This window comes from Dipodomys ordii, unplaced genomic scaffold, assembly GCF_000151885.1.
Source record: "Dipodomys ordii isolate 6190 unplaced genomic scaffold, Dord_2.0 Scaffold222, whole genome shotgun sequence".
NCBI lineage: Eukaryota > Metazoa > Chordata > Mammalia > Rodentia > Heteromyidae > Dipodomys > Dipodomys ordii.
In genome coordinates this window covers 513220-534738 of record NW_012267438.1, presented here as the reverse complement: position 1 = coordinate 534738, position 21519 = coordinate 513220, and the positions used below count along the sequence as shown (strand labels likewise).

General features: G+C 41.1%; 1 pseudogene; it reads left to right on the top strand.

The window, feature by feature from the left end:
• The first annotated feature begins 1517 nt into the window (after positions 1–1517).
• Positions 1518–20110, top strand: LOC106000538 (annotated as a pseudogene).
• Positions 20111–21519: the final 1409 nt, after the last annotated feature.

Here is a 21519-nt window from a genome sequence, read left to right as displayed (position 1 = left end):
CCTCAAAAAGACTCCACATAGAGCTCCCCTATGACCCAGAAATCCCAGTTTTGCGCATTTACCCAAATGTTCACAAACAAGACCGCACTAAAGCTACCAACACGACTATGTTTATTGCAGCATTATTTACTATAGCTAAGATATGGAACCAACCCAGATGCCCCTCAGTAGATGAATGGATCAAGAAAATGTGGTATATATACACAATGGAATTCTATGCCTCCATCAGAAAGAATAACATTGCCCCATTTGTTATGATATGGAAAGTCTTGGGAAAAAATTATATTAAGAGAAGTAAGCCAGGCCCAAAGAAACATAGGTCCCATGGTTTCCCTTATTTGTAATAACTAGTATATGTCTGAGTCAAGCAGAAAAGGTCAGATAAGTTAATGTTAGGGAAATGAACCCTGAGATACGTATTCAAATGCTTTTTTTCCCTTCAGTTGATTGTTTCTAACACATGTATAAGATATTTCTTTGTTGCTTTGTATGTCCCTTCCCCATGGTATAACCCCTGCTTTCACTGTATTTGATGTCGGTATAATTTGTATAGGGAAAGGGAAAAAATTGTTTAAATTGGGATACAGGTGGATCCATTGCAACAAAGAGATGTACAAGTCGTTATGTGGAAAAATGAACTTTACAAGTTTGGTGAGGTGGTGGAGGAGGATTCGGTGAGGGGGCTGGGGAAGGATGAGAAGGGTTGGGAAGGGGAAACAAAGGAGCAGGCTACAATGCTTGATAAGAAATGTACTCATTATCTTGCCCATGTAATTGTAACCCCTCTGTACAGTATTTTCACAACATAAATATAAAAAAAGAGCAAAGGATAAAAGGGTTGGGGTGTTGTGTAAGTGGTAAAGTATTTGCCTTATAAATGTAAGAACCTGTGTGTAACCCAGGATTATCAAAAATAAGTGAGTAAATAAAATAAATGAATAAACACTAAGTTCTTGACAGCCTATTGTGCAATGATCACTACCGGCCCACTCCAGGTCTCTTTTCATCTTACAAACCTGAAACTCAGTAGCCATTAACAATGACACCTGATTTCATCCCTTTTTGCTCAGCACCTTAACCTCTCTTCTATTTGCTGTGCATAGGTACCTCACATAGTATACAATGTAGGCTCATGCAGGATATGTCCTTATCTGACTGGTTTATTACACTAGCATAATGTTCTCAACCTTCATCCATGTTGTAGTTTTATCAGAATTCCATTCCTTCTTCAGCCTCAGTAAGAGTCTATTGAGGAAAGTTTCACATCTTGCTTATCTATTGATTTGCCAATAGACAGTTTGTTTCTACCTTGTAGCTATCATGAATCATGCTCCTAATAACATAAATTTACAAAAAGAAAACAATGAACAGAATTCAACATGCAGAAAATATGGCTTGATATTGGTAACATTCAGTAGGCCAGCTGTTAAATATGGTCACTTCCATGAATGAATGTGACCACTGCTAATAATTCTTAAACATCAGGTATATACAAGAACTATCTGGTTGGTTCCAATATGGCCACGCCCAGGAGCTGGCTGGAAAGCCGCGATCGCCCTGTGGGCCATGGTCTAACCCGCGCATCCGTGGACCCCAGAGCCGAGTTCAGGCGGTGGAAGGTGCAGCGTCTGAACTGAGCCGACCTGAGCCACAAAGGAAGAGTGGAGGAGGACGTGGTGGAGCTCCTGAGCTGCTCAACTCTCAGGAGCAATTTGTCACCACCAGCTCCTGTGCCAGCTGCGTCCTTCTCCTGGCCGGGGGGGTAAACAGATTTGAGGTTCAGAAACAAGCTACTGGTTTCACACAAACCTTGTGTGATGGTAGCTCTGAAGAAAGCGAATGCTGATGCCATCTTAAAATTTGAACCATTAGTCCTTCATGTGCAGTGCTGGCAGTTGGAAGATGCACAGATTCTGCATTCAGTGGCAATTGACTCTGGTTTCAGGAACTCTGGCATCACAGTGGGAAAAAGAGGAAAAACTATGTTGGCTGTCCAGAGTACACATGGCTTAGAGGTTCCATTAAGCCATAAGGGAAATCTGATGGTGACAGAAGAATACATTGACTTCCTATTAAAGATAGCAAATCAAAAAATGGAAGAAAACAAGAACAGAATTGAAAGGTTTTACAACTGCCTACAGCATGCTTTGGAAAAAGAAACAATTATTGATTCACATCCTAAGGTCAAAGAGAAAAACAAGTCATCTTATACTCACAAGAAAAAGAAACCGGAAAAAACAAATGGCCAATGTATTCCTGAGGAAAATGATGAAAAAGTTAAAAGTGACAATGATGATGATGAACCCAAAATCAATTCTACCATTTTCCCTGAAGATTACTTGCATTTACCTTTGAAGTGTTTTGGTAAAATGTTTCCAGTAGATTTTATAAAACTGCTCTTTATGAGTTTTTTGCATATATTGTCTATTTAGAAAAACAATATTTAATTTCTCTATATTCAGAGAAACTCATTTTGATATATACATGACTTTTAAAAATAGTTTTATATCTTTATTCAGTATGTTTTAATGTTTGCTTATTTAATACTCCCTTGTTAAACACAAAGAGAATCTTTGCAGAGTTATCACTTCAATGCCTCTGTTTTGTTACAACTTCCAGTTCTATGAAATAGGAAAACAAAGTACAACATTCTTTGAAGACAACCTTACATCATGGACATTTCATTAAAAATCATAGTAACATGAAACTAACTTTGAAAGTTCCTCCAGCTTTTAGAAGAAAGTTTGAATTTACTCCTGTTTCCATGGAGTACAGTGACAAATTGTTTTCCCCCTTTTGACCTCTTGAATAAACAATTGATACCATTTTTATTCATGACAAAATATCTGAGCCCCTTTTCCTCATTGTTTATTATAAATCAGACCTTAACATTGTACAGACTTTGAAACACATGGGCATAATTTTTCACTAAGGCTGATCAGAAATAACCACTAACACATAAGCATCATACTCAAATAAATGTGCCATAGAGTGTGCATTGAAGCTAGAGCTTCTAGAGCAAACCATTTACTTTCCAGAGCTTCTGTTTCATGCTCTTCTGCATAAAAGTATTTCTGATATCTGCCTTATTTATATTATAGGAGTATTAACAGTATCAAATTTAAAATATTTATGAGTAGATCATTGTAAATGTATATGAGCATTTATCATTATAAAATGGTTATTTTAAACTTTTTAGATTGTACCAAATCATAAAAAATATATTTAAGGGACTGGGAAGGTGACTCTGTGGTAGAGTGCTTGCCTTACATGCATGAGGCCCTGGGTTTGATTCCTCAGTATCACATAAGCAGAAAAAGCCAGAAGTGGTGCTGTGGCTCAAGTGGTAGAGCACTCACCTTGAGTTGAAGAGCCGAGGGACAGTGCCCAGGCCCAGAATTCAGGCCCTACAGCTGACAAAATAAAAAAAAAAATAAAATATATTAAAAAAATTACTAGTTAGTACTAGAACTAGTCAATTATTAAACCCCATTAACTTTAAATTAGCACAAATTAAACAATTGTAATAAAACTTTAGCTATTTTTCATTCTCTCCTAAGCTAAAACAAAAACATTAGGTTTGTTTATAAAATGTTCCTGTGGGAAGAATACCTGAAATAAGTTACAAAAATCTAAAAAATGTAACTATTATGTGTTAATTCACATTCAAAACATTCAAAAACAAATTACATACAAACAAAACAATACAAAGTGGGAAAGAATCTTAAAATTATTATTAGTCTAATAAAATGGCTTATATATCCTTTCCCACTTCTTCCATCCTGGTCACATATAGTTTATATTTCTGTAGAAAAAAATATTCTGTGTTCTAATATGTATCAGATACCACTTTCTCATCAAACTAACTCTTAATTAACATTTGCAGAAAATGTCTCCTTCCTGTTCCACTGTACCAATATATGTTAATTACCTTCTTTTTGTTCAGTGCTAGAGATTGAAGCCAGAACCTTGTGCAGCAAGTAGTTCCCCTTGCACTTACCTTGTTAATTACTTGACAGTATTAAACAACTAGTTTGGAAATAACACCTTTGCATAGAAGAGTTTTAAGTTTTAAAAAAGGAAAAAATTCAGTTTTCCCCCCTTGGGTTTGTTTTTCTCACTAGGTAGTACTAGTCTCAAGCTCTTAATCCTCTCAAGCTTCAAATTCTGAAGTGCTGAGACTATAGCCGTATCTATCCACAATGTCTAGTTGCTTTTGTTTTAAAGCAAAAGAGGAAGTATCTGATGGCAGAAGTATTTTCCTTAGATTTTGGACATTCTTAAAAAATAAGCTTGTTCAGTGAGCTATATCCCTGAAAGTTTCCCTATCACGTGGATCACCAAGATATGATTATACTATCTGCATAAGAAAGTTTTATATGCATAGATCAACTAGATTTAATAGACATCTACCAAATATTTCACCCAGCAGCATCAGAACACATGTTTTTCTCAGCACACAAAACATTGTCCAAAATAGACCACATTTTAGGTCACAAAGAAAACTTGTCCAAATTCAGAAACATTGAAGTTATAACTTACATTCTCTCAGACCATAAGGGAATAAAGTTAGAACTCAACACCAAAAGCCACCAAAGAAAGTCCTGTAACACAGGGAGGCTGAACAACACAATGTTGAATCATGAGTGGGTCATGGAAGAGATTAGAAAGAAAATTCAAATGTTCATGATATTCAACAAAAATGAACACACAAATTACCAGCTCCTCTGGGACACAGCAAAGGCAGTACTCAGAGGCAAGTATATAGCTCTGACTTCCTACAATAATAAATTGGACAGATCTGAAACCAACAATATAATGAGATGTCTGAATCTCCTTGAAAGAGAGCAGCAGGGCTGGGAAGTTGGCTCAGTGGTAGAGCACTTGCCTTGTATGCCTGAGGCCCTGGGTTCAATTCCTCAGCACCACATAAGCAAAAAGAAAAAAGGCCAGAAGTGGCGCTGTGGCTCAAGTGGTAGAGCGCTAGCCTTGAGCTGAAGAGCTGAGGGACAGCGCCCAGGCCCAGAGTTCAGGCCCCACAACCAGACCCCCCCCAAAAAAGAAAGAGAGCAGCAATCTACACCCCAATCCAGTAGATGGAAAGAAATAATTAAAATTAAATAAGAATTAAATGAATTAGAATCCAAAGAAACATAGAAAGACTCAACAAAACAAAGAGTTGGTTCTTCGAAAAAATTAACAAAATTGACATACCCTTAGCAAATCTTATCAGAAAAAGAAGAGAACACACCCAAATAAATAAACTCAGAGATGAGAACGGAAACATCTCCACAGAAACAACAAAGATTCAGAACATTATAAGGGAATACTTTTCAAATTTTTATGCTAATAAGTTTGAGAACCTGGCAGAAATGGAACTTTTCCTAGCAAATATCAACATGCTCAAACTAAACCAAGATGAGTGAAAGCCAAATTAACAGGCCCATATCTATCATTGAAATAGAAACAAACAACAATAAGAGACCTCCCATCTAAGAAAAGCCCAGTACCAGATGGATTTACAGCAGAATTCTAAAAGGCCTTCAAAGCAGAGCTCATACCAATACTCCTCCAACTCTTCAATGAAATTGAAAGTTCACTACCGAAATCATTCTATGAAGCCATCATAACCTGCATCCCAAATCCAGGCAGGGACTCATCAAAGAGAACTATAGACCCATTTCTTTGATGAACATTGATGCAAAACTTCTCAACAAAATTTTGGCCAATCAACTTCAACAATTCATCCAAAAAATCATACATTACGATCAAACAAGATTCATTTCAGGGATGCAAGCTGGTTCAATATATGCATATCAATTAATATAATTCATCACATCAACAAGAGCAAGGATAAGAACCACATGGTTATCTCAATAGATGCAGAAAAAGCATTTGACAAGATCCAACACCCCTTTATGATGAAGGCTCTGGAAAAGCTAGGAATCCATGGAACATTCCTCAATACAATAAAGGCTGTATATGAAAAACCTACAGCAGCATTATACTTAATGGTGAAAAACTAAAGTAATTTCCTTTTAACTCAGGAACGAGACAAGGATGTCCACTCTCTCCAATTTTCTTCAATTTAGTATTAGAATGCCTAGCTAGAGCAATAAGACCAGATGCAAACATAAAAGGGATCCAAATAAGGAAAGATGAAGTAAAACTCTCCCTCTTTGCAGATGACATGATCTTGAATTTAAAGAATCCTACAGACTCCACTCCCAAATTACTTGAGCTGATACACAATTTTGGCAAAATAGCAGGGTATGAAATTAACCCTCAAAAATCAATGGTTTGGAAATGGTGCTGTGGCTGAAGTGGTAGAGCGCTCGCCTTGAGCTGAAGAGCGCAGGGACGGTGCCCAAGCCCAGAGTTCAAGCCCCATGACTGACCCCAAAAAAATTACTCAAAAAAAATCAATGGCTTTTCTGTATGCTAGCAATGAGGAAAGCGTGGCTGAAATAAGGAAAGAAACTCCATTTGTAATAGCCCCCCCCAAATAAAATATTAAGGAAATACCTAGCATTATTTTCTGAGTTTCCAGGTTAGAATGCATCCTGCCATAAAACATCTTATCTTTGATACAAGGAGGTGCCGTGCTATCTGCATTTTGGGTCAGGTGGCTTAAGTTTGGGGAAGCATTTTTCTCAGGAAGGCATACATAAGTGGATCCCTCAGTAATGAATGCATCCTATTGTCTCTCTTTGAAGTAAAGATAGCATTTCTAAGTTTCTAAATACCATATTTCTGTGTTGCCTTCACTGGGCCTTAGTTTTCATAAATTATCCTGCTTCATTTACTCTAAAATGACTTTTGTTCTCTTTATCTTAAGGCATATGAAATAATATCTCATGTATTTGCTTTAAGTGGACCAGTCCCCATTTTCCCTGGTTTATCTGGCTTCAGGCAGACTGTAAGTAATTCCAGAAGTTGGCTTGTCTGCACCAATGCAGATCACACTCTGGAGTCCCTCCTTTTCCCAGACACACCACCTGTTTCCTGGGCTTTTCCATGCTCTGGGAATGTGCAGATGCTGGCTATCCTCAGGGGCAATGTGGTGCTTTGTGATTCTCTCATTTCCTATAGCCTTGTGTCTATTAGAACTTCATATCTTCATCTCCTGAATAGCTAGGATTTCAGGTGTGAGCCACTGTACCTGTTTCAGTTATGGTTTAATGAGTGAATCAAGGCTGGGGCAGCAACTATCATCCATCTCGGAGCAAGTCATAATATATATAGTATCTTTAAAATGTAGTTTTGCTTTTTCATTTTGGAGGATTTGCAGAGGAAGAAGAGGGATGTGTGTGTGTGTGTGTGTGTGTGTGTGTGTGTGTGTATGTTTGTGTACTGTGATTTGAACTCAGCATTGTGTTGTTAGGCAGGCTCTAAGTCAGGCACTTCAGTGTCCAGCCCTGTTGCTGGCTTTGTGCCCTCCAAAGGCAGTGGGAGTCACTACCTGTCCTGCATTGCTTGTCTCCTTTCAGCCTATCACTTAGCTTCCCATGTTTGGGAGTTCTAATAATGCATGTAGGGCATCTTCTTGTTGAATTAACCTGCTCATGTTTATGCCCCCCTTTTTAGTGGTAATGAGCTAATTATTTGATCTATTTTATCTGGTGCTTTTCCTTTTCTTTTTTTCTTCTCTTCTTGTTTCTTTTCTTTTTATTTCCTTTGATTTTTTTATTGTGAAAATACCATACAGAGAGGTTACAATTACATGGGCAAGGTAATGAGTACATTTTTTATCAAGCATTATTGCCTCTCCTTTGTTTCCCCTTACCATCCCTTCCTATCCCCCGCCCCTGCGCCAAAGATGTAAAGTTTGACATAACGTCTTGTACATCTCATTGTTGCAATGGGTCCAACACTTTACTGCTTTCATGGCTTCTTAGGAACAGTTCCAGATTCTTGCAGCCAGTCTGCCCACAGGTGTTCTGGGTTAATATCTGCTTGTAAGCCCTACATGGTTTCTTCTATGCACCGGAAGTTTGGCAAGGTTACTCAGTTTTCATTGCTGCACAATTGCACCTTCAGAGCTCTGCTGTGGTTGCAAGCATTTCAATGTGGCATTCAGTTTTGCTTGTCCCCACAGACTATACCAGCTGCACTGGGAATATCTTCTTGATCCTCCAGCCAGACTCCTGCTGATTAGAGCTTTTACCCCTTCACTCATGACAACCTGAGGAGTAAATTGAACCTCTATTTTTGGCTCTGTGCTCTAGATTTGAGAACAAGACTTCCATTTTCTTGTTTGTGACCTATGTCCATCCATTGCTAGGAAGGCGACAGGAAATATTAGACTCTAAATACTCCATGGTTGTGGTTAGTTGGATGACCGTTGCCAGGCACACTCACCATGAGGTTCTGAGCCATTTCCACATAAGTCTATCTAACTACTTTCAAGTTTTCTTAGGAAGAGTTCAAGATTCTTGCAGCTCAAAGGCCCACATGTGTTCCGGGTTAATATTTGCTTTTAAATCTTCCATGGTTTCTTCCAGACACCTGAAGTTTGGCAAAGTTACTCAGTTTGCATTACTGCACAAAGGAACATGCAGAGCTCTGCAGATCTTGCAAGCATTCAAATGTGGTATTCAGTTTTGCTTGTCCCCTTAGGTGATACCAGCTGAGTGGGAATAATCTCCTTCTTCCCACCCAGGACCTACTGATTAGAGCTTTTACCCCTTCACTCACATCAACCTGATGAGTAAATTGAACTTGTACTTTAGGCACTCTGTGGAAGATTTAGAACCAGACTTTCATTTTTTTAGACATGACCTTCGTCGATCTATTGCTATGGATGGAGACTGGAAATATCAGCCACTAAATAATCCACGGTTGTGGTTAGCCAAAGGTACTCTGCCGGGCACACTGGGAATGAGGTTCTTAGCCATTGCAACATAAGAGCCTATCCCTGCTTTCAAGGCTTCTTAAGAAGAATTGCAGATTCTTGCAGCCAATCAGCCCACAGGTGTTCCAGGTTAATATCTTCTTCTAACTCCTAAGTGGTTTCTTGTACTCACCTGTAGTTTGCATTGCTGCACAAAAGCACCTGCACAGCTCTGCAGCGGTTGCAAGCATTCAGAAGTGGCATTAATTTTGCTTGTCCCGTAGGATGATATCAGCTGACCGGGAATATCCCCTTCTTGTTCTCTCACCTGATTCCTTCTGATTAGAGCTTTTACCCCTTAACTCATGTCAACCAGAAGAGTAACTTGAACCTTTACTCATGGCACTGTGTTGAAGCTTTGAGAACCAGACTTCCGTTCTCTTGGATGTGACCTATGGCAATCCATTGCTATGGACAGTGACTGGAAATGTCAGCCTCAAAATACTCCACAGTTGTTGTTAGCCGAAATACCTCTGCCAGGGGCACTCAGAATGAGGTTCTGAGGAATGGAAACATAAGAGCATTTCACTGCTTTCAAGGCTTCTTAGGAAGAATTCCAGATTCTTGCAGCATGTAGGCCCACAGCTATTCTTGTTAATATCAGCATCTACATCTACATGGTTTCTTCTACACACCTGAAGTTTGGCAAAGCTATTCAGTTTGAATTGCTGCACAATTGCACCTGCAGAGCTCTGCAGCAGATGCAAGCATTCAGATGTGGCATTCAGTTTTGCTTGTCTTCATAAGACTATACCAGCAGAGTGGACATATCCACTTCTCTTTCCTCCCACCTGACTACTGTTGATTAGAGCTTTTACCTCTTCACTCATGTCAACCTGAGGAGTAAGTTGATCCTCTACTTTTGGCACTGTGTTGAAGATTTGAGGACCAGACTTCCGTTTTCTTGGACGTATCCTATGTCTATCCATTGCTATGGAGGGAAACTGGAACTATCAGCATGTAAATACTCCATGGTTGATTTTGGCAGAATGAAATCTGCTGTGCACACTCAGAATGAGGTTCTGAGCCTTGGCAATAAACCAGCATTTTACTGCTTTCAAGGCTTCTTAGGAAGAATTCCAGATTCTTGCAGCCAGTAGGCTCACAGAGGTTCCAGGTTCATATCTGTTACTAAATCCTACTTGGTTTCTTCTACACACCTGAAGTTTGGCAAAGGTACTCAGTTTGCATTGCCTCACAATTGCACCTGCAGAGCTCTGCAAAGGTTGCAAGCATTCAGACGAGGCATTCTGTTTTGCTTGTCTCCCTAGGTTGATACCAGCTGACTGGAAATATCCGCTTCACATTCCTCCTACCTGACTCCTGCCGATTAGACCTTTTACCTCTGCACTCAGGTCAACCTAAGGAGTAAGTGGAACCTCTACTTATGGCACTGTGTTGAAGATTTCAGAACCAGACTTCCGATTTCTTGGATGTAACTTATGACAATCCATTGCTATAGATGGTGACTGGATATATCAGCCTTTAAATACTCCCCAGTTGTTGTTAGCAGAAATACCTCTGCTGGGCACACTCAGAATGAGGTCCTGAGCCATGGCAACATAAGAGCATTTCACTGCTTTCAAGGCTTCTTAGGAAGAATTCCAGATTTTTGCAGCCGGTAGGCCCACAGATGTTCTGGGTTAATATCTGCTTCTAAATCCTACATGGTTTCTTCTATACACCTGATGTTTGCAAAGTTACTCCATTTGCATTTCTGCATAATTGCACCAGCAGAGTTCTGCAGCAGTTGCAAGCATTCAGAAGGGGTATTCAATTTTGCTTGTCCTCGTAGGACGATTCCAGCTGACTGGGAATATCTGCTTCCTGTTCGCCCAACTGACTCCTTCTGATAAGGGCTTTTACCCCTTCACTCATCTCATCCTGACGAGTAAGTTGAACCTCTACTTATGGCACTGTGTTGAAGCTTTGAGAATCACACTTCCATTTTTTGGGACCCTACCTATATCCATTTATTGCTTTGGCCGGCGACTGGAAATATCAGCCTCAAATACTCCACGGTTGTTGTTAGCTGAAATACCTCTGCGGGGAGCACTCAGAATGAGCTTTTGAGGAATGGCAACATAAGAGCATTTCACTGCATTCAAGGCTTCTTAGGAATAATTCCAGATTCTTGCAGCAGGTAGGACCACAGGTATTCTTGTGGATATCAGCATCTACATCCTACATGTTTTCTTCTACATACCTGCAGTTTGGCAAAGTTATTCAGTTTGCATTGCTGCACAACTGCACCTGCAGAGCTCTGCAGTGGATGCAAGCATTCTGATGTGGCATTCAGTTTGGATTGTTCCCATAGGCCTACAAGCTGACTGAGAGTAATCTGATCTGGTTCCTCCTGTGTGACTCCTGCTGATTATCGCTTTACTTTTCACTCACTTCAACCTGAGGAGTAAGTAGAACCTCTACTTTTGGCACAGTGTTGCAGATTTGAGAACCAGACTACCATTTTCTTAGAGACTAAGTATATCTATCCTTTGCTTTGGATGGCAACTGGAAATATCAGCCTCTACATATTCCACAGTTGTTGTTAGCTGAATGACATCTGCTGGGCACAATTAGAATGAGTTTCTGAGCCATTGCAACATAAGAGCTTTTCTCTGCTTTCAAGGCTTCTTAGGAAGAATTTCAGAATCTTGCACCCAGTCAGCCCACAGCCGTTCTGGGTTAATATCTGCTTCTAAATCCTACGTGGTTTCATCTACACACCTGAAGTTTGGCAAAGTTACTCAGTTTGAATTGTTGCACAACTGCACCTGAAGAGCTCTGCAGTGGTTGCAAGCATTTAGATGTGGCATTCAGTTTTGCCTGTACCTGTAGGATAATACCAGCTGACTGAGAATATCTGCTTCTTGTTCCTCCCAACTGACTCCTGCTGATTAGAGCTTTTAAGCCTTCACTCACGTTAACCTGAGGAGTAAGTTGAACCTCTACTTACGGCACTGAGTTGATGATTCGAGGAAAAGACTTCCGTGTTTTGGACGCGAACTATATGCATCCATTGCTATGGACAGCTACTAGAAATATCAGTGTGTGAATACTCCTTGGCTGTTGATAGCCAAATAACCTTTGCTGGGCACACTCAGAATGAAGATCTGAGACATGGCAATATAAAAGCTTTTCACTGCTTTCAAGGCTTCTTAGGAAGAATTCCAGATTCTTGCAGCCGGTAGACCCACAGGTGTGCCGGGTTAATATCTGCTTCTAAATCCTACGTGGTTTGGTCTACACACCTGAAGGTTTGAAAAGTTACTCAGTTTGCATTCCTCACAATTATACCTGCAGAGCTCTGCAGCGGTTGCAAGCATCGAGTAGTGGCATTCAGTTTTGCCTGTCCCTGTAGAACAATACCAGCTGAGGGGAAATATCCCCTTCTCGTTCCTCCCACCTGACTTCTGCTGATTAGAGCTTTTACTCCTTCACTCATGTCAACATGAGGAGTAATTTGAACCTGTACTTATAGAACTATATTGAAGAGTTGAGAACCAGACTTCCATTTTTTTGGACGCGATCTATGGCAATTCATTGCTTTGTATGGCAAATGAAAATATCAGCCTCTAAATATTCCACGGTTGTTGTTAGCCAAATGACCTTTCCAGGCACACTCAGATGAGATTCTGAGCAATGGCAAAATAACAGCATTTTGCTACTTTTAAGGATTTTTAAGAATTCCATTCAGCCAGTAGGCCTACGGTTGTTCCGGGTAAATATCTGCTTCTAAATCCTTCGTGTTTTTTTTTACACACTTGAAGTTTGGCAAATTTACTCAATTTGCATTGTTGCACAATTGTCCCTGCAGAGCTCTGCAGTGGTTTCAAGCATTCAGACATGGCATTCATTTTTGCTTGTCCCCGTAGGAAGATTCCAGCTGACTGGGAATATCTGCTTTTTGTTTCTCCCACCTGAAGCCTGCTGGTTAGAGCTTTTGCCCTTTCATTCTCGTCAACCAGGGGAAAAAGTTGAACCTCTACTTATGGCACTGTGTTGAAAATTTGAAAACCAGAATTCCGTTCTTTTGGACGCGACCTACGTCCATCCATTGGTTTGCATGGCGGCTGAAAATATCAGCCTCTAAATATTCCACGATTGTGGTTAACAGAATGACTTCTGCAGGGCACACTCAGAATGAAGTTTTGAGCTATGGAAACATTAGTTCATTTCACTGCTTTCATGGATTCTTACAAAGAATTCCAGATTCTTGCAACTGGTAGGCCCACAGGTGGTATGGGTTAATATCTCCTTCTAAATCCTATGTGCTTTCTTCTACACACCTGAAGTTTGGAAAGGTTGCTCCGTTTGCGTTGCTGCACAATTGCACCTGCAGAGCTCTGCAGCAGTTGCAAGCATTCAGACATTGCATTTAGTTTTGCTTGTCCCCGTAGGATGATACCAGCAGCCTGGAAATAACTTCATCTCATTACTCAGACCTGAAATCTGCTGATTAGAGATGTTACCTCTTCACTCATGTCAACCTGAGGAATAAGGTGAACTTCTACATATGACACTGTGTTGAAGATTTGAGAACCAGTCTTCCGTTATTTTGACTTGACCTATGTCCATCCATTGCTATGGAAGGCAACTGGAAATATCAGCCTCTAAATTCTCCATGGTTGTAGGCAGCCAAATGACATCTACTGGGCACATTCAGAATGAGGTTCTGATCCATTGTTACATAAGAGCATTTCACTGCTTTCAAGGATTCTTTGGAAGAATTCCAGATTCTTGCAACCTGTCGGCACATATGTGTTTCAAGGTAATATCTGCTTCTAAATCTTACTTGGTTTCTCTACACTCCTGATGTTTTTAAAAGTTACTCAGTTTGTATTGCTGCAGAATTGCACCTTCAGATCTCAGCAACGGTTGCAAGCATTCAGACTTGGCATTCAGTTATGCTTGTCCATGTAGGACAATACTCGATGACATCCGCTTCTCGTGCCTCCCACATGAATGCTGCTGATGAGAATTTTAACCATTCACTCACGTAAAACTGAGGGGTAAGTTGAACCTCTGCTTATGTCACTGTGTTGTAGATTTCATAACCAGACTTCCTTTTTCTTGGACACCACATATGTCCTTCCATTGCTATGGACGGTGACCTGAAATATCAGGCTCTAAATACTCCATGATTGGGGTTAGCCAAATGACCTCTGCGGGCACACTCAGAATGAGGTTCTGAGCCATTGAAACATAAGAGCATTTCACTGCTTTCAAGGCTTCCTAGGAAGAATTCCAAATTCTTGCACCCAGTTGGCCCACAGGTTTTCTGGGTTAATATCTGCTTCTAAATCTTACGTGGTTTCTTCTACTCACCTGAAGTTTGGAAAAGTTACTTAAATTCCATAGCAGAAAAATTGGACCTGCACAGCTCTGCAGCAGTTGCAAGCATTCAGAGGTGACATTCAGTTTTGCTTGTCCCCGTAGGCTGATACCAGCTGACAGGGAATATCTACTTCTCATTCCTACTGCCTGACTCCTGCTGATTAGAGCTTTTACCCCTTCACTCCCTCAACCAGAGGAGTGAATTGAACCACTATTTATGGCACTGTGTTGAAGATTTGAGAACCAGATTTCCATTTTCTTGCACTCAAGCAATGGCCCATCCTCTGCTATGGACGGTGACTGGAAATATTAGCCTCTAAATACTCCACGGTTGTAGTTAGCAGAAGGACCTCTGCCGGGCACACTCAGAATGAGGTTCAGAGCCATTGCAAAAAAAGAGCCTTTCACTACATTCAAGGCTTCTTAGGAAGAATTCCAGATTCTTGCAACTGGTCAGCTCAAAGGGGTTCCATGATAATATCTGCTTCTAAGTTGTACCTGGTTTCTTCTACACACCTAAAGTTTGGAAAAAGTTACTCAGTTTGAATTGCTGCACAATTGCAACTGCAGAGGTCTGCGATGGTTGCAATCATTCGTATATGGCATTTCGTTTGGCTTCTCTCAGTAGGATGATACCAGCTGACTGAGAATAACTGCATCTGGTTCCTCCCACTTGATGCCTGCTGATTAGAGCCTTTATCCCTTCACTCTCATCAACTTGAGGAGTAAGTTGAACCTCTATTTATGGCACTGTGTTGAAGATTTAAAACCAGACTTCCTTTTTTTTAGACTTGATCTATGTCCATCCATTGTTATGGAGAGCGACTGGAAATATCCACGGTTGTTGGTAGGCGATTGACCTCTGCCAGGCACACTCAGAATGAGGTTCTGAACCATTGGAACATGAGTGTATTTCACTGCTTTCAAGGATTCACTGGAAGAATTCCAGATTCTTGCAGCTGGCAGGCCCACAGGTGTTCTGGGTTAATATCTGCTTCTAAATCCTATGTGACTTATTCTACACACAGGAAGTTTGATAAAGTTACTCAATTCACATTGCTGAACAATTGTACCTGCACAGATCTGCAGCAGTTGCAATCATTCAGATGTGGTATTCAGTTTTGCTTGTCCCCGAAGGCGATTCCTGTAGACTGGGAATATCTGCTTCTCATTACTCCCATTGGAATGCTGCTGATTAGAGCTTTTACACCTTCACTCATGTCAACCTGAGGAATAAGTTGAACCTCTACTTACGGTGCTGTGTTGAAGATTGGGGAAGCAGACTTCTGTTTTCTTGGACGTGACCTATGTCCTTCCATTGCTATGGACAGCAACTGGAAATATCGTGTAAATACTTGTGGTGAGCCGAATGACCTCTGCCAAGAAAATTCAGAATGAGGTTCTGAGTTATTGCAACATAGGAGCATTTCACTGCTTTCAAAGCTTCTTTGGAAGAATTCTCTATTCTTGCAGCCAGTTAGCCCACAAGTGTTCCCAGTAAATATCTGTTTCTAAACCCTGCCTGGTTTCTTCTGTGTAGAAGTTTGGCAAAGTTAACCAGTTTGCATTGCTGCAAAATTACCTCTGTAGAGCTCTGCAGTGGTTGCAAGTATTCAGGCATGACATTCAATTGTGCATGTGCCCTTAGGATGATACCTGGTATCATCAGGTGACTAGGAATATCCACCTCTCCTGCCTCCCACACGAATGCTGCTGATTAGAGCTTTTACGCCTTCTCTCACATCAACCTGAGAAGTAAGGTGAACTTCTACTTATGGGACTGTGTTGAAGATTTGAGAATCAGACTTCCATTTTCTTGGATGTGACCTCTGGCCATACATTGCTATGGATGGTGGCTGTAAGTATCAACTTCTAAATACTCCATGGTTGTGGTTAGCCAAATGACCTCTGTCAGGCACACTCAGAATGAGGTTTCCTGAGCCATTTAAACATAAGAGTATTTCACTACTTTCAAGGCTTCTTAGGAAGAATTCCAAATTCTTGCCCTTGTTCTGCCCACAGATGTTCCAGTTTAATATCTGTTTCTAAACCCTGCCTGGTTTCTTCTACTCATCTAAATTTTTTCAAAGTTACTCAAATCACATTGCAGAACAATTGGACCTGCACAGCTCTACAACAGTTGCAAGCATTCAGATGTGGTATTCAGTTTTGCTTGTCTCCTTAGGATGATACCAGCTGACTGGGAATATCTGCTTCTCCTTCCTCCCGCCTGACTCCTGCTGATTAGAGCTTTTACGCCATCACTCATATCGACCTGAGAATAAGTTGAATCTGTATTTATGTCACTGTGTTGAAGATTTGACAACCAGACTTCCGTGTTTTGGACTTGACCTATTGCCATCCATTGCTATGGACGGCAAATGGAAATATCAGCCTCTAAATACTCCACAATTGTGATTAGCCCAATGAACTCTGCTGGGCACACTAAGAATAAGGTTCTGGGCCATTGCAACGTAAGAGCATTTCACTGTTTTCAATGGTTCTTAGGTAGAATTCCTTGTAGCTGGTTGGCCCACAGTTGTTCAGGGTTAATATCTGCTTCTAAATCCCCCATGGTTTCTCTACACACCTGAAGTTTGTAAAAGTTACTCAGTTTGCATAGGTGCAGAATTGCAACTGCAGAGCTCTGCAGCGCTTGCAAGCATTCAGATGTAGTATTCAGTTTTGCTTGTCCCCTTATGACGATACCAGCCCCTCCTTCTTCCCACCCAAGACCTTCTAAGTAGAGCATTTACCCCTTCACTCATGTCAAACCGAGGAGTAAGTTGAACCTCTATTTAAGGCAATGTGTTGAAGATTTGAGAACCAGACTTCCTTTTTTTTAGAGTTGTCCAACCACTGCTAAGGAAGGCGACTGTAAGTATCAACCTCTAAATACTCCACAGTTGTGTATAGCCAAATGTCCTCTGTTGGGCACACTCAGAATGAGGTTCTGAACCATTGCAACATAAGAGCATATCACTGCTTTCAAGGCTTCTTAAGAAGAATTCCAGAAACTTTCAGTCATTTGGCACACAGGTGTTCCTGGTTAATATCTGCTTCTAAATCCACCGTGGTTTCTTGTACTCACCTGAAGTTTGGCAAAGTTACTCAGTTTGTATTATTAAACAATTCCACATACAGAACTCTGCAGCGGGTGCAAGCATTCAGACCTGGCTTTCAGATTTGCTTGTCCCTGTAGTATGATACCAGCTGCCTGGGAATAACCACTTCACGTTCCTCCCTCACGAATGTGGGTTATTAGATCGTTTAGCCTTTCACTCAAGTCAACCTGACTAGTAAGTTGAACCTCTACTTATGGCACTGTGTTGAACATTTGAGAACCAGACTTCCTTTTTATTGGTCTTGACTTAGGTCCATCCATTCCTATAGATGCTGACTGGTAATATCAGCCACTAAATACTCCACAGTTATGGTTAGCTGAATGACCTCTGCCGGACATACTCAGAATAAAGTTCTGAGTCATTGAAACGTAAGAGCATTTCACTGCTTTCAAGGTTTCTTAGGAAGAATTCCAGATTCTTGCAGCCGGTCGGCCCACAGGTATTCCGGGTTAATATCTGCTTCTAAATCATCTGTGGTTTCTTTTATACACCTGAAGTTTTGCAAAGTTACTCAGTTTGCATTTCTGCAAAACTGAACCTGTAGAGTTCTGCAGAGGTTGCAATCATTCATACATGGCATTCAGTTTTGCTTGTCCCTGTAGGACGATACAAGCTGACTGGGAATATCCGCATCTCTTTCCTCCCACCTGAGACCTGCTGATTGGAGCTTTTACCCCTTCATTCAAGTCAACCTGAGGAGAAGTTGAACCTCTACTCATGACACTGTGTTAAAGATTTGAGAATCACACGTCCATTTTTTAGACTTGACCTATATCCATCCATTGCTACGGATGGCGACTGCAAATGTCAGCCTCTAAATACTCCATGGTTGTGGTTAGCTAACTGACTTCTGGCGAGCACACTCAAAATGAGGTTCTGAGCCATTGCAACATAAGAGCATTTCACTGCATTCAAGGCTTCTTAGGAAGAATTCCAGATTCTTGCAGCTGGTCAGCCCACAGGTGTTCCAGGTTAATTTTCTGCTTCTAAATCCTACCTAGTTTCTTCTACACACCTGAAGTTCAGCAAAGTTACTCAGTTTACATTGCTTCACAATTGCACCTGAACAGCTCTGAGCAGTTGCAAGCATTCAGACGAGGCATTGACTTTTTCTTTTCTCCATAGGACCATACCTGCTGACTGGGAATATCCACTTCTCGTCCCTCACACACGAAAGCTGCTGATTAGAGTTTTTATCCCTTCACTCATGTCAACCTGAGGAGTAAGTTCAACCTCTACTTATGGCACTGTGTTGAAGACTTCAGAACCAGACTTCCTTTTTATAAAAATTGACCAATGTCCATCCATTGCTATGGACAGCGACAGGAAATACCAGCCTCTAAATACCCCATGGTTGTGGTTAGCAGAATGACCTCTTCCTGGCACACTCAGATTGAGGTTCTGAGCCATTACAACATAGCAGCATTTCACTGCTTTCAAGGCTTCTTATGAAGAATTCCAGATTCTTGCAGCCAGTTGGCCCACAGGTGTTCTGGGTTCATATCTGATTCTAAATCCTATGTGTTTTCTTTTATACATCTGAAGTTTGGCAAAGTCAATCAGTTTGCATTGCTGCACAATTGCATCGGCAGAACTCTGCAGCAGTTGCAAGCATTGAGAGGTGGCATTCAGTTTTTCTTGTCCCCATAGGATGATACAAGCTGACTGGGAATATCCACTTCCTGTTCCTCCCACACGAAAGCTGCTGATTAGAGCTTTTACCTCTTCACTCATGACAACCTGGGGAGTAAGTTGAACCTCTACTTATGGCACTGTGTTGAAGATTTGAGAACCAGACCTCCTTTTTATACACTTGACCTATGTCCATCCATTGCTATGGAAGATGACAGGCAATATCAGCCCCTAAATACTCCACTGTTGTGGATAGCCCAATGTCCTCTGCTGGGCACATTCTGAATGAAGTTCTAAGCCACTGCAACATATGAACATTTCATTGCTTTCAAGACTTCTTAGTAAGAATTCCAGATTCTTACAGCCGGTCGGCCGAGAGGTGTTCTGGGTTAATTTTCTGGTTCTAAATCCGATGTAGGTTCTTCTACACACCTGAAGTTTGGCAAAGTTCCTCAGTATGAATTGTTGCACAATTACACCTGCACAGCTCTGCTGCGCTTGAAAGCATTCAGATGTGGCATTCAGTTTTTCTTGTCCCCATAGGACCATACCAGCTGACTAGGAATATCCAGTTCTCATTCCTCCCACATGAATGCTCCTTATTAGAGCTTTTACCCCTTCACTCACATCAGTCTATGGAGTATGTTGAACCTCTACTTATGACACTGTATTGAAGATTTGAGCACCAGACTTCCTTTATATACACTTGACCTATGTCCATTCATTGCTATGGAAGGCGACTGGAAATATTGGCCTCTAAACACTCCACGTTTGTTGTTAGCCAAATGTCCTCTGCAGGCCCACTCAGAATGATATTCTGAGCTATTGCATCATAAAAGCATTTCACTGCTTTCATGGCTTCTTGGGAAGAATTCCAGATTCTCGCAACCAGTCTGCCCACAGGAGTTCCACGTTAATTTCTGCTTCTAAATCCTACGTGGTTTCTTCTAAACACCTGAAGTTTGGCAGTTACTCAGTTTGCATTGTGGCACAATTGCACCTGCACAGTTTTGCAGTGGTTGCAAGCATTCAGATGTGGCATTCAGTTTTTCTTGTCCCCGTAGGACGATACCAGCTGACTGGGGATAACCTCATCTTGTTCCTCCCGCCTGACTACTGCTGATTATAGCTTCTACCCCTTCACTCAAGTCAACCTTAGTAGTAAGTTGAACCTCTACCCATGGCACCGTGTTGAAGATTTGAGAACCAGACTTCCTTTTTTTTAGACTTGACCTATGTCCATCCAATGCTATGGACGGCAAATGAAAATTTCAGCCTCTAAATACTCCACGGTGGTGGTTAGCCTAATGAGCTCAGCCGAAGCACACTCAGAATGAGGTTCTGAGCCATTGCAACATAATAACATTTCACTGTTTTCAAGGCTTCTGAGGAAGAATTCCTGATTCTTGCAGCCAGTAGTTGTTCTCGGTTAATATCTGCTTCTAAATCCCTCAAGTGTTCTTGGTTAATATCTGCTTCTAAATCCCTCATGGTTTCTTCTACACATTGAAATTTTGCAAAGTTACTCAGTTTGTATTGCTGCACAAATGCACCTGCAGAGCTCTGCAGCAGTTACAAGCATTAAGAGGTGGCATCCAGTTTTGCTTGTCCCTGTAGGATGATACTAGCTGACTGGCAATATCAGCTTCTCGTTCCCCCCCCTCCACCTGGCTCCTGCTAATTAAAACTTTTACCCCGTCACTAACATCACCCTGAGGAGAATAGGGAACCTCTATTTATTGCAGAGTGTTGAAGATTTGAGATCGAGATTTCTGTTTTCTTTTACACGACCTAATGTCATCCATTCCTATGGATGGCAACTGGAAATATTAACCTCTAAATACTCCACGGTTGTGGTTACCCGAATGACCTCTGCCAGCACACTCAGAGTGAGATTCTGAGCCATTTAAACATAAGAGAATTTCACTGCTTTCAAGACTTCCTAGGGGGCATTCCAGATTCTTGCAGCCTGTCGGCCCACAGGTGTTTTTGGTAAATATCTTCTAAATCCTACTTGGATTTTTCCACCCACCTAAAGTTTGGCAAAGTTACTCAGTTTGCATTGCTGCACAATTTCCATTTACAGCTCTGTGGCGGTTGCAAGCATTCAGACATGGCATTCAGTTTTGCTTGTCCCCTTAGGATGATACCAAGTGACTGGGAATAGCCCCTTCTCATGTCTTCCACATGAATGCTGCTGATTAGAGCTTTTACTCTTTCACTCAGATCAAACTGAGGAGTACATTGAACCTCTGTTTACGGTACTGTGTTGAAGATTTGAGAACCAGAATTGTGTTTTCTTGGATGTGACATATGGCCATCCATTTCTACAGATGGCAACTGGAATTATCAGCCTCTAAACACTCCACAGTTGTGGTTAGCCAAATGACCTTTGCCTGGCACAGTCAGAATGAGGTTCTGAGCAATTGTAACATAACAGTGTTTCACTGCTTTCAAGGCTTTTTAGGAAGAATTCCAGGATCTTGCAGCCAGTCAGCCCACAGATATTCTGGGTACATATCTGCTTCTAAA